The 12,695-nt window shown below is 45.2% G+C and overlaps 1 protein-coding gene across 2 annotated transcripts in view; it reads right to left on the reverse strand.

Annotated features, from left to right (window-relative positions):
- The window catches only part of LOC125747266 (metabotropic glutamate receptor 4-like), a 398,550-nt gene that overhangs the window by 235,612 nt on the left and 150,243 nt on the right, over positions 1–12,695 (reverse strand). The window contains exon 2 of one of the 2 annotated variants that reach the window (XM_049022267.1): positions 11,251–11,502. The gene's annotated coding sequence lies outside the window, so the exon portion shown is untranslated. Of the gene's footprint in view, positions 1–11,250; positions 12,460–12,695 lie in introns of those variants that run through there. The other variant, XM_049022266.1, reaches the window with a different exon arrangement.

A 12,695-nucleotide genomic window follows, 5' to 3' on the forward strand; every position in this document is an offset into this window, starting at 1 on the left:
ATGCACAGCGAGTCACACAAAGATCTGCAGAGAACAAACAAATGGGGATCCAGGGGGGCTGGACCTGCCGACATTTACTCCCACATGAGTGTAGGAAAGCCTGGGTGGCTCAGCTCAACTGAACCAGGAAACACCGGGAGTCCAAGAACCGGTGACAGCTTCATTCTGCCGATTCCTTTTTTTCCAGGAGCACTGAGGAGGGTGGAAACAGGATGACAAAACAAAAGCGTTCAAGAGAAAAACTAAAATAAACCTTTCGGCAGGAGCGAGACTGGAACGCTGCCTGAGAAAGTGCGTCACGGCACAAGCGTTTGGACACTGGGCTGAAGAAGTTAATCACAAAACAAAAGTAATATATACAACGTCAGAAACACCGGGAAGGCGAGCGAACCGAACAAATCAATGCAAACTCTGACAGTCAGCTGATTCAACCAGCTCAGACGCCCAGCAGCCCGGCCAGTCTTCAGAGTCCTTTAAACAATTTTTCAGTTGAAATTTTTCATCTGTGTTCCCACAGAACCATCCTACGGACCCACAACTCCGATGGATGCATTGTTACCCACACACTCTTCTTGTTGCACTACGTACCACCAGCTTTGACGCTTGATTTACTCCCCCCACCCCCTGGTGCCGAGTCAATGGTAAACTCCACCGCACAACAACGGGGCATCCTAGCGTGTAGTGCATTCTCCGCACCTCCTAACCAAAGGTGATGGCTAAAGGATCAAAGAAGTACCCCTGAGGAGGCGGGGCCAAAAGGTCACTGTCTCCCAGGTGAAAGCTGACTGGCCCCCAGAGTACCCTCCCCCTGGACATATAAATTAAGCCCTTTTTATGCCCCCATCCTAGAATCACCCCTGGAGTATACCCACTGCCTTGCTTTGTCCAGTTTGCCATTACTGAGACCTCTTACTACAGCATAAGAAATTTCAAGATATATAAAATACCTTCCACGGGGAATACTGGTATCCATGACAGCTGAATCATGTTTTTTTGCCTTTGAACTGTTAGCATTGTCTCCAAGTGAGAGTCAGGAGCCTGTTCGATTCAGAGCTAAAGGAGCAACGTCTCGAACAGTATCTGAACCCAAGCAGACCATGCTGGGTTCATCACTCTGGATATGGCCTGTGTGACAGACCGCAGCTGAGAATAATATTGATAAAATATCAGTCAGAAACGGACCACCCTTTAACAGGCACTATTAGTGAGCCGATATTACTGCAGGGGAAAGCTGGAAGGTAAATATTAGCGATTAATTCACTGGTAAAGGCAACAGAAGCAGGGAGCTCGTGGTCCCTCTGCCTCTATCGGTCATGGCTGTCAAAGAGTGACTCCTCTGGACAGCAACTGTCTACACCACAGATTATCTGTCTAAGCAGGGTCAGACATGCCAATCATCAACCATGACTGGCTCCATTTAAAGGCATCCAGCTCAGCTCTGGTTAGCATTAGTGGCTTACAGATGCTGTCACATAATACATTCAGAAAGCTAGTCCATCCATCCATCTAGCAATACAGGGTCATAGGCTCATTCCTACCACAAAAATCGCATGACAGAGGACACCCTGGACAGGATGCCAGCCCATCATAGGGCACATGCTCAAGGTCTACAGGTAATTTAGATACATCAGGTCAACAAACGCTAATGGTTATGGACAGCGGGATGAAACTGGAGGAGCTGCTGGAAGCCGAGAGAGACGAGGAGAACGTACAAACTCCACACACAACCAGAGAACCAGGGGTAGGAATGAAACCCAGAGCCCAGGAGCTGCCCACCAAACCAAGAGATCGTGCTGCTGACAAACGCAAATAAGAAACACTGTCACAGTCTAATTTTTCACCTCATGATGAAACAAGGCTCGTCTTCCTAGGAAAGACTTCCTGTTGGAAAATATTCAAAATCATGCCGCATCATCACAATTTTCTGATTTTCTTTCTTTTGACCAACTTGGAGGGTATCAGTCTTGTGTAGAGTTGTTCTCTTTAGCTGCCCAGTTTATAATGTGGCATGTTACCTGAAACATACACCTGTAGTTTCTCTTTAACTTCTTCCATGCTAAAGTAAGCAGGCAGCTGAAACAGATGCCCACAGGTCCACAAGTCTCACAGGAACTATTTTTATCTGTCAGTCATCATCATCTTCGCACTTTTAAGCAGCAGGAACATGGCTATTTGCATCTCTTATCCTATTCTCTATTTTTTTAAAGAAATATATATACAAATTGTTTACAGATGATGATAAATGCACACCTAGCAATACCTTAATCCCCCTGTAAATGTGCATCACGTACATTAGCCGTTAGCCGACGGCTGTCGTCGTCCAGGGAGGGACCGAGGGATCTTGAAATAACTCGGCTGTTATCGCGAACCACATGTCACCAGAACTCTCTGCTCTGGGCTGCCAGCTCTCATTAGGCCTTCACACTTCAGAGGTTCAGCGGAAACACGCTCGCTCTTGTGACTTTCAAACTCCCCCATCGCGCCATCTTGTCGGCGAGATAATCAGACCTCCCCGTTAACGAGTAACAACCCCCCCCCCCCCCCCCAAAGAGCAATGCTCTCTGACTGACATCACTACCATATCACTACACAAGAATTTCTGCAAGTGCTTATTGCTGCAAGGTAAAATATCTGAAGAAGGATCACAAAGAGATTCCACTTAAATTGGGGAAGAGGGGGGAGCAAGTTGCTTTCTGAAAATTACCTTTCCGCACCTTTTCCTGTAATTTCAAGTTTGGTGACTATGGAAACAGGCCCTCAACAGGGACACAAGCCCAGTATACATGGCTGTGAAACTCAGCTGCCTCTTATGGCCGACAACAAACACTGAAAAAACACTGTAAAAAAAAAAAAAAAAAAAAAAAAAAATTATATATATATATATATATATATATATATATATATATATATATATATATATATACACACATATATACATACATACACACATGTCTCATACTTTCTGACTGTCTCCCCAATCACAGGTGCCAAAGGGGGCCATTTAATTCACTCATATCACTGGCTGAACAAGAAAACATCATGTAATGCAGTGTCACTGGTCATTTGTAAAAAAACCTTTTAGCTCCTAGATTTACTGTCCTTTTTTTTTTTTAGCTACGTGTAGCAAAGGACTGACAATCACCACTGTGGGCATCCATCCATTCCTCCATCTTCCAGCCACTTATTCAATGCGGGATCATGGCGCTGTTATGTACATGTTTGGTTATCAGATAATCTGTGTCAGTTTGACCTACTTCAAGTTTTACAAACTACTTCAAAACTGAAAGGCTCCTGCGCTGGCTAATATTAGTTCAGTTTTCTTGTGTTTATGACTAGTTCGTTTCCTTGATTGAAAAAGTAATCAAGCTATTTCACATTAACATTAGTGACATATGCATGATTGACATATCCATAATTGGAGACTGACCAATCAGCACACAGCAAGAACTCAGTGCTTAAGTGAAATCCAGGTCTCTTTAATTGAAATGGTGGCTTACAAGCCCCACCTTATCTCAAAGTGTCCGCCTGACATGGATTATCTGGTGACCCGAGCCAAGGGAAATGTACATCAGCGAGTAAAGCTGACTGATGTGCATGCCGATCAGATTCAGTGGAGACGCTTCATACACTAGGAGATAAATTTAACTTTTCCATGGAGAGTTTCTGTCAACTGAGGAATGGAGATGCAGCCATTCCAGACCCCGTGGTCAGCAAGGAAATCATGCCAGTCAATCCACCTTCAGCTAGGCATTTTACACCCCCTGTTGATAGATTGGCTACCCCCTTCCCCACCACAGCCAGGAGGGGGACACCCAGGACTAAGGACAGCGGAGAGATCCACAAGAGGACAGGGGTCACCGGCACTGCCGTCTTCGGGGCGAAAAGTTACCATAAGGTCGAGAAGCAGGCTTATACGACCAAGACGGCTTTTCCTAAATGCAGGAGACTACGAAGGCTCTGAGGAAATCTAGAGCCACCCCGTCTCTCTCCCGGGACAGAGTGAGCTCTGGGATCTGCCCAATAGCCCCAGCATCTGGGCTCAGCATGCAGAAATAAGACTCAGAAGCAAGGAAGGATCCTCCACAAACTCCCACAGCAAAAGCATCAGAGCCCCGTTCCAGTGAACCATGAAAACGGGACTAAAATCGTCTCACGAGATAACCAGCAGAGATATCGCACTCGCACGTCACTTTGGACAAAAGCTTCTGCTAAATAAACGTAAATGAGACATGAAGGTAAGCATTCTAGCATTTTAATTAACCTTATCAATATGAAAGCTGAGTGATTCTGCAGTAATATATTTGCTCAGGAAGTAAGATTGGGAAAAACTGTCAGCTCCGTTGTTGCATAATCAGTTAATCAGTTAACCCTCACAACGGCGACAACAATGCAGGGTATCTGCGACTTCTGCTTAGATCCAAGATGATCCACCGCAATACGGGTGTGAGGAATTCTGGGAAGGCCATAGAAATTAGCTTAAGCTCACCACCTGGAAGAAATAAGCTACCTTCCTGTTGGGGGCCTGACATAACCCCGCTTAAAGGGTGCTTTCTGTGAGCCCAGCCATCATGCCCTTAATAGACACTAGTAATGTTACTCTCCCATAAACAGAGTCCTACTGGGGAGCAGAGGATGTATAACAGGACAGGTAAACTCAGCATCCACAATTGTAAAAGACAACGAGAGTCACAGTCCACCCAGCGTGGCGTGTGTGGAAGTTCCAGGTTCTGTCTATGTTCATGCGGGTTTCTCCCACATGTCCTGGTTTCATCTAAAAAAAATAACATTCACAGAGGCGAAGCTGCATGTGTCCATTTACATACAGGCATTCCGTCTGGGGTCCCCTACCTGCACTTCCAGGGACAGGCTATGTAAGATGGAGGAGGCACATGTGTGCTTTTATAGCTGTGAGAAACGCTCTTAATTGTATAGCCAGAAATATAATGCATCTGACAGCAAGAGCAAAACGAAGAACATAAATATTAAGGATTTATTTACCTGGCAGACCTTGCCAGGAGAAGCAAATTAAAGCAAATTAAAACCAGCTGGATGGACAGATTTACATCCAAGAGAACCGTAAACAGAGGAGGGATACTTAGCTCGCATTATTAAATGCGATTCATTTACAGGACCGTAAATGTGTCCAAAGAGCCAAGAGGTAAATCAGAAATATCTTTCCTAGAACTGGATCATGGGGTCTTGCATGTTTCTTCCAGAAGTGTGAAAATCACCACCCTTCTGTGTACTTTCCCGCCCCTCCCCCACCCGTCCACACGTGAATCAGGGAGGGGGGGCTCCATAGAGAATCCACGTCCTGTTCCCGGGTAAGGCGTGAGAAGCGGCTGTCTCCCCTCGTGCCGTTTCAAAAGGAGCCGCAAAAGCCGCCCCCGAATTTCAGCCGCGTTAATATCGGGCGCTCACCTCCCACACTGAGCTCTGGTGGTGCAGGAAAGATAGAGAGAGACAGAGGGGAGGAACGACGGAGAGAGGGAGAGGGAGATTGTGGATTGTCTAACACAGCTCCATTAAGCAGCCAGCCTCTCTCCGGGTCTCCGATTTGATACACGACCCATCTCCCGGGGCATCTCCGCTATTAGCACCGAGCTTGTGCTGCCGTTTCAAGCATGGCATCGACTGGGAAAACGTACCAGAGGAAACAAAACTATATATACACGACTCACCGGCCTTCTTATAACACGCACCCACCCATTTTCATTTAGGCATTATTTTGTGTGGAGCACCTATGTCAGCTCAGTGATGCTCTTAACCAGCTCAATAGATGCCGTACTGGGCAGAGAGGTGACTTCAAACCCCACACCAACATCATTAACCCGTCACATTCAAACAAGCACCAGCCGTTTGGCAGGCAGCTCATCTACACTTCGAGCCGTTGTCACTAGGTCTCTAACTTTTTTTTTTAAGGTTTCTTCAGGTGGGTGCGTGATTTTTGGCTATCCAAGACAAAAGATTACCACCATGAAAAAAATCCTGGTGATCTCTTTGATGGTGGCACCAAAACAGTGGTCCTACATCGCACTGCGAGAGAGTGTCAAAGAAGAACGCTGTCTCGGGTCTTGCAGCCAAAGAAATATAGCATAAACAACGTGAAAACATCTCACCAAAACATCTCACAATGTGACTGCTGCTGCAACCTACGACGTAGGTCTACTAACCGGACCGACCCTGATGTTGTTTTATTCTTGCATACTGACTTGCGTCGTAGCCCGTAATTTCCCCTAAGCGCCGTCATGCCCAAGTGCGTCAGATCCAAGTCGCACAGTGTAGCCTGCAACAAACTCATACGACTGCTGAAATGGCCCGGTCCATATGCGGCTTTAAACTACTGAACTTAACTGGGGAGCTTTGCACATGTGACGGGAAACAGAGATAACTGAGCAGGGGGGGGGGGGCACAAAACACAGGGGAAGGAGTCAGGGGGGAGAAAAGATGGCGGGAGGGATGGGAGATGCTAAAGAATGGGGGGGAAGAGAGCAATAACACTTGAGAGAGCTGTAGAGATGCACGGACCCCTCAGAGTTAACGGTGCGTCTACTTAGCACATGACACGCAGGCCAGAGCGTTTCCTTACTCTTTACATTATTTATTCGCCAGGGAGAGAGTGTGTTCCTCACAGCAAGCTGCACAGCTGCGATGCACATACATGTTACAGCCGAGCCCACATGCATAATATACTGCTGCAAATTCCAGCTCACCTATAAGCAGACCGGTATGTATCATTCACACACATACAAGTACATAAACATTTCACCTCACCTGTACCTTCACACATGTATGTAGACCAGGAGAAATTTGTTGGTTCCTTTATATCTCATTAAAACAATGTTTCATTTCTCCTGAAAAGTGATTCAATTGAAAGCAATTGTCTAATGTATGCCTGCACGGCTTTAGTATGCGATAGAGTAAACCAATAAAATTGTGAAAATAAATCATTTGTTGCTTATTTTACAAAAAGTATGCTAAAATAGTATGGACAGATTTGTTGTTACCCCTAAAGAGACTATTTATCGTTGCGTTATAGTCATGTTGAAAACTCAGTGTTTAACTTTAATTAGTATCACTGGTGCCTTCAAGCTTTTCATCAGCCATTCAGCCCATTTAAAGGGAAAGAACATGCTACTGTGTTTGGTATCATTGTGTCACCACACTGAAGATGGACCAGAGAAAGCAGAGCAGAGAGCTGTCTGAGGAGCCGAGAGAGAAGATTATAGGTAACCATGTTAAAGGGATTAAGACCATTTTAAAGCAGCTTCATATTCTTGTGACCACAGTTGCCAATATTATTAAAAAGTGTGAGGTTCATTGGACTGCAGCCAACCACCCAGGACGTGGACGCAAGACAAAATGCAAGCCCAGGTCGGTCAGAAGGATAGTGGGGATGGCAGAAAAAAAAGGCAAGACCACCATCCAAAACCATTCAAGCTGAGCTCCATGGTCAAGGTGCGTCACCCTCTGATCACACCATCCGTTGCATTTTGAACAATAATGGGCTCCATGAAGAAGACGCAGGAGGGCTCCACTGCTGACAGAATAACAAAAAAAAGCCAGAGTGGAATTCGCCAAGATGCATGTTGACAAGCTCCAGAGTTTCTGGGAGAATGTCCTTGGGACTGATGAGACAGATTCTGGAGCATTTTGGCCAGTGACATCAGCAATATGTTTACAGAAGGAAAAATGAAGCTTTAAAAGAAAAGAACCCCACACCTACTGTGACACATGGAGGGGCTCGGGTTTGTTTTGGGGCTGCTTGCCGCATCTGGCACAGGGAGCCATGGATCTGTGCAGGACACAATGAAGGCTTAAGACTACCAAGGCAGCCTGGAGTGAAACATACTGCCCAGTGTCAGAAAGCTCAGCCTCAGTCGCAGGTCATGGGTCCTCCAACCAGATAATGACCCAAAACATACAGCTAAAAGCACTCAGGAATGGCTGAGAGAAAAAAAAAAAAAAAAAAAAAACATTGGACTATTCTTAAATGGCCTCCATGAGCCCAGATCTTAGTCCTATTGAACATCTATGGAAAGATCTGAAAATTACAGTGTGGAGACGCCACCCTTCAAACCTGAGGCAGCTTGAGCAGTTTGCCCAGGAAAAGTGGCCTAAACTACCTGCTGGCAAAAGCAGGCGTCTCACTGTGAAGTACGGAGGTCGGAGGCAGCGATTGCTGCAAAAGGTGGTGCCACAAAATATTAAATTAAGGTGACCATCTTTTTTTTGTCCATACCATTTTCATTTCATCAATTATATGAAATATTCAACTGAATCAATACTCAAAAGCAGTCTGATTTGTGTGAAATATGGAACTAACAATAAGGGCATTAAAATTTTATCGGTTTCAAGTAATTTCAGAGATAGTCTGTATAAACACAAATATACGTTTGTACTCCAGTAAAATATATATCCGCCTTCCTTATCCACTTATCCACATATGCTGGAATGACTGAGGGAATGAGCACTGATCCGGTCCAGCACCAAGGTCACCCAGAATCAGGAGTGACACCGTTGTCTTCAGCATCCACAGGGAAAAAAACACTATCACCGATTCCTATTACATGCACACAATAAATAAAAAAACCATGTTTTCGTAAATAACACAATAATTATGTCCTCGATTGATGTATATTTATGCAATTATGGGACCTTCTAACATCACGGTCAATTCACTAGCATCCGTTTGAGGAAACTGCAGTCTGTGTACTATGACTGAAAGGACTCAGAGCCAATGAGAAAAAAAAAAGTGGGGGGTACAGGAAGTACAGGGTGCCAGCCAGACAAATGACACCCCCTCCCCAGATCACAGGATGCACTCAAAGTCAAAGGGCAGCTTACACATCAGTCCTCCCCAACCATACACTTTTGGGCGGTGTGAGGAGACAGAAGTACCTCGTACAGCCTCTCACCTCCGGGGCTGTTTTCGAGTCTCACCCCCCACCACCCCCACCTGTGTGTGCATTCAGACACGTTTCCTACAGGTTGTCTAGTTTTTTTCCCCAAGCCCAAAAACACGCGATTTGGAAAATCAGCTTAGTGCCCATTTCCAGGGGCAGCGCTGTGTACGTGCAGCCTGTCACCAGGGGGAGGTGCTGCCTACACCAACACGACACTTGGGAGCGTTTGCTGATAATTTGATGGCACGCAGTAGGACATGAGCTTACATTTCAAATACACTAAACTCGCGGAATGCGGCTTCTCCATAGGTCAGCATCATGCTTGGCCGTCAGCCACGGAGAACCATTAGGAGACCGGTGGCATATCCGAATCAAAACATAGATTCGCTTAATCAATAAGGCTGTTGACGGAAAATACATTTGAACAGAAGTTATACAAGATCAGAGAGCACTCCTGAGGTACACCAGCAGATATAATGGATCTTCGCCTGACATTACGCTACAAATAAACAAGTGTGCTGCATTTTTAGCACAGCGGAGACAGAATATTCATGTCACTATATTTATAACAGATAGATTAAAAAACAACGGAAAAAAAACCTCAAACCAAAAATATCAAGTGTGAACCCAAACGGGCCACCTGCGACTGCCACAGACTGGCGATAACAGTTGCCGTCGCTTGGAAGTTAGACAAACTGCCCCCTCCGTGCCAAGTTAACAGGTTGCAAAGGCTCTGCTGTGGAGCTCTACACCCGGGGCTCCGATGGTAGGGGAGACGGTTCACTGATCTCTCTGCCTCCAGTGTCACGTATGGCCAAGATCCGCAGCTGAGGGTAGGCTGCTGCAGCTGTATGAAAGAGAAACTCAGTGCAAGCCTTTTCTTTTTAATTATAGCCTATATTTTGTCTCCTGGAATACCGTTCATTGCACAGATTGTAATGTACTGCTTTGCATACCAATCGCAAAACAAAACATTTTTTTCTGGATGATTTGTACTAACCTCGCTTACCATCATTCTTTTTTTTCTTCTCCAGCTCCACGTTTTATTCAGCTTAGCTTGTGCGGTGATGTAATGTTAGTGTCAAAATCAGAATCACTTTAGATAATAACCAATCAAAATGGCGCTAAAGCTTTTAAAATCCATTTCAATTAATACACTTTATAAAATCCATCTAAAACGCATTTTTTTAAAACTTGATCACTTGTCGAATTTCAAAAAAGATCGTGGGTTTATGCGGATCATTGGAAAGGATGTTTAAAATAATACATATGACAGGGGCGCAACAATAGCACGCGTGTACAGTATCTTTGAAGGGAGTTATTATGAATGGGTCGTGCATTGTTCCAGAAAACTACCCCTTACGCTTCCTAATATCAAAAACATGCATATCCTCCCTTAGCAGCCATTCCTGCCCGCACCCTGTTGCTCGGGTTGTATAAGCAGACTCGGTGCGACATAATTACCTCCCTCTCTCCCTTATGAAATAGAGCGCGAAAGGGATGGGGGGGGGGGGGGGGGGTAAAAAAGTACAAACTCACAAAAATCGGTACATCACTAGCTGCCATCCACACAGGGGGACCCTTTGCTATACAGCAGTGCTTAGGCGTTAGTGTCAGCTACAGCAAAAGAAGCGAATTACAGCCTCCAAGTACACATTTATTTGCCGTGTTTTACAAAAATATATTATTTCTATTTAATAAAAAAAACGTAAATAGGTCCTATTCTATGTCAATAAGGCGGATCGCCGTAACGCGCATTGTTACGATCAGTCAATTAACGATGCTGTATTTAGCGCACTGCGATTACGCTTCAATTAGCATGAGTAAAATATTTAAACGCAAACAAATTAGTTAATTATAGTAATATATTTTATATACAGGTTTCAGCACGATTCTTTAAAAATATTTCATTTTTTATTTAGTTGGCAATTCAGTGTAAGCCTTTGTTTACTCATAATACGTTTGTCTTCCTTCGTACATCACTTTCCAAAATCCAATCAAGGCTTGTGGTCACAGGTATTCATTGAGCACTGTTTGAGCAGCCTTGTAGAAGACGCAGAATGTGAAAATCCACATGATGTCAGACGAAAAATGACTCTATTCAATCGAAAACACTGCACCCTACTCCGCTGCCCATTTTTTGAGGGGGGTAATAAGCTAATTGCATGTCCATGCATTCACACAAACATCCGTCCACCCATTGTGCCGAGCAACTCACTGTGTTAATGACAGCGGCGTGCTTCCAAATTAAGAAAAGAACGTCAAAACATGCGGGTGGAAATACCATTAGTAGGACATTAGCGAGCCCCCGTTCCTCTGTATATAAAATATTTGTAAAGCTTACCGCCTGTATCCTTGCCGCACAGATACCTTCTTTATGACTTCTTAATGTGAACTGAGGACTGTCAGGTGCATCTCATCACGATTCACGATGGAATTGCACGTCTGAGGTGTAGAGGTCTTCAAGGCTACTTTGGGGCGGGATATCCTTCTTCACTTCCAGTCAACTTAATTCCACGTTTTGGAAATCCGGAGGATTGTATTATCACGAAAAAGGGGGTTGCTGGTCCCAAAATAAACGGTGCTTTAAAAAAAGCTTGCGATGCCAGTCCTTCTTCAACTTTGGTTGCTCCCTCTGAGCCTTTGCCGATCAGTGTAGCGAAGTCCTTTTATTTCACTGCCAGGCATAAGGAGCCGCAGGAGCCAGGCGGAGCATCTGCCGCACTTGGAGCAATCGGGGGGTCGCTGCTCTTACCGCACGGGCTGCGCTATGAAAACGATGCAGAGCGTCCACTGGTCTGGCACCTCTTGGAGATGTAATGCACCGAAGATAAATGCATGACGATCGGGAAAGAGAAGACGGCGTCTTAAAGCGGTCGAGCCGCCGAACCCGTTTTTCAATCACCGATAGTGCACGAATAAGGGAGAAAATGCGAAGCGATCGTGCGTACAATATTTGGACGCAACACTTTGTTTTCGGTAGGCTTGGTGTAAAACCACCTGCTACACAGTTTTCGTGTGAAAGCACTCTCTATTGCTTAAAAAGTTCAACATAAAATATTCGTCTTGGGGAAATGAGCCGAAGCGCCTGAAAAACAATCATTCCGACAAGTGTGCCGCTGAACGGGAACTCAGAGAGTGGATCCCAGTGGGACCTCCATCGCGTATTTCGGCATATTACACCCACACCTACGCGATTTTCAAATCCTGATCAGTAACCTTCTCGTTGCCAGTATATTTCTTTCCATCCACTTGCGTTTCTCGCTGTGGTCCCTTCTTCAGGATTGCCTATTATCTTCCCTGCATCTGCAGAGGGGGGCCGCGTGTTAAACCAAGAAGAAACCTGTCATCACGATAAATGACTCGGGTGGGACGGCGGACAGTTCTGTCTAAGCACGCAACACCAAGCAGCGTCCCGTTTGCTCCTTCTTTACGTGCAACCAGCTTTTGTCAGCGGGGTGGCGATTCAATACGCTGCTGCGCCGCTGCAGCCCCCGCTTGCTGTTATAATACTGGATGCGCCCAGATACAAGTGACACTTCTGCCTGGACCGTGAAATACTGCTCGCCTTTGAAGCGGAAAACGAAAAGTTTCCTGGCAAACGCTCTTCAGATGAGATATGTATTATAACGGCGGATGCGTTTTAAGGATCCGCAGTGTGGAGTTTCGGATATCGCTGTCTTGGATGGCTAAAATAATGCAGTTCGGCGTTATTAAAGTCAAGCCTTTATGTTAGGCGACGGGTATTCAGCTAGCAGTTTAAATATAAATAACTATATATCTCCTAGT

The sequence above is a fragment of the Brienomyrus brachyistius genome, chromosome 8, assembly GCF_023856365.1.
Source record: "Brienomyrus brachyistius isolate T26 chromosome 8, BBRACH_0.4, whole genome shotgun sequence".
Lineage (NCBI taxonomy): Eukaryota > Metazoa > Chordata > Actinopteri > Osteoglossiformes > Mormyridae > Brienomyrus > Brienomyrus brachyistius.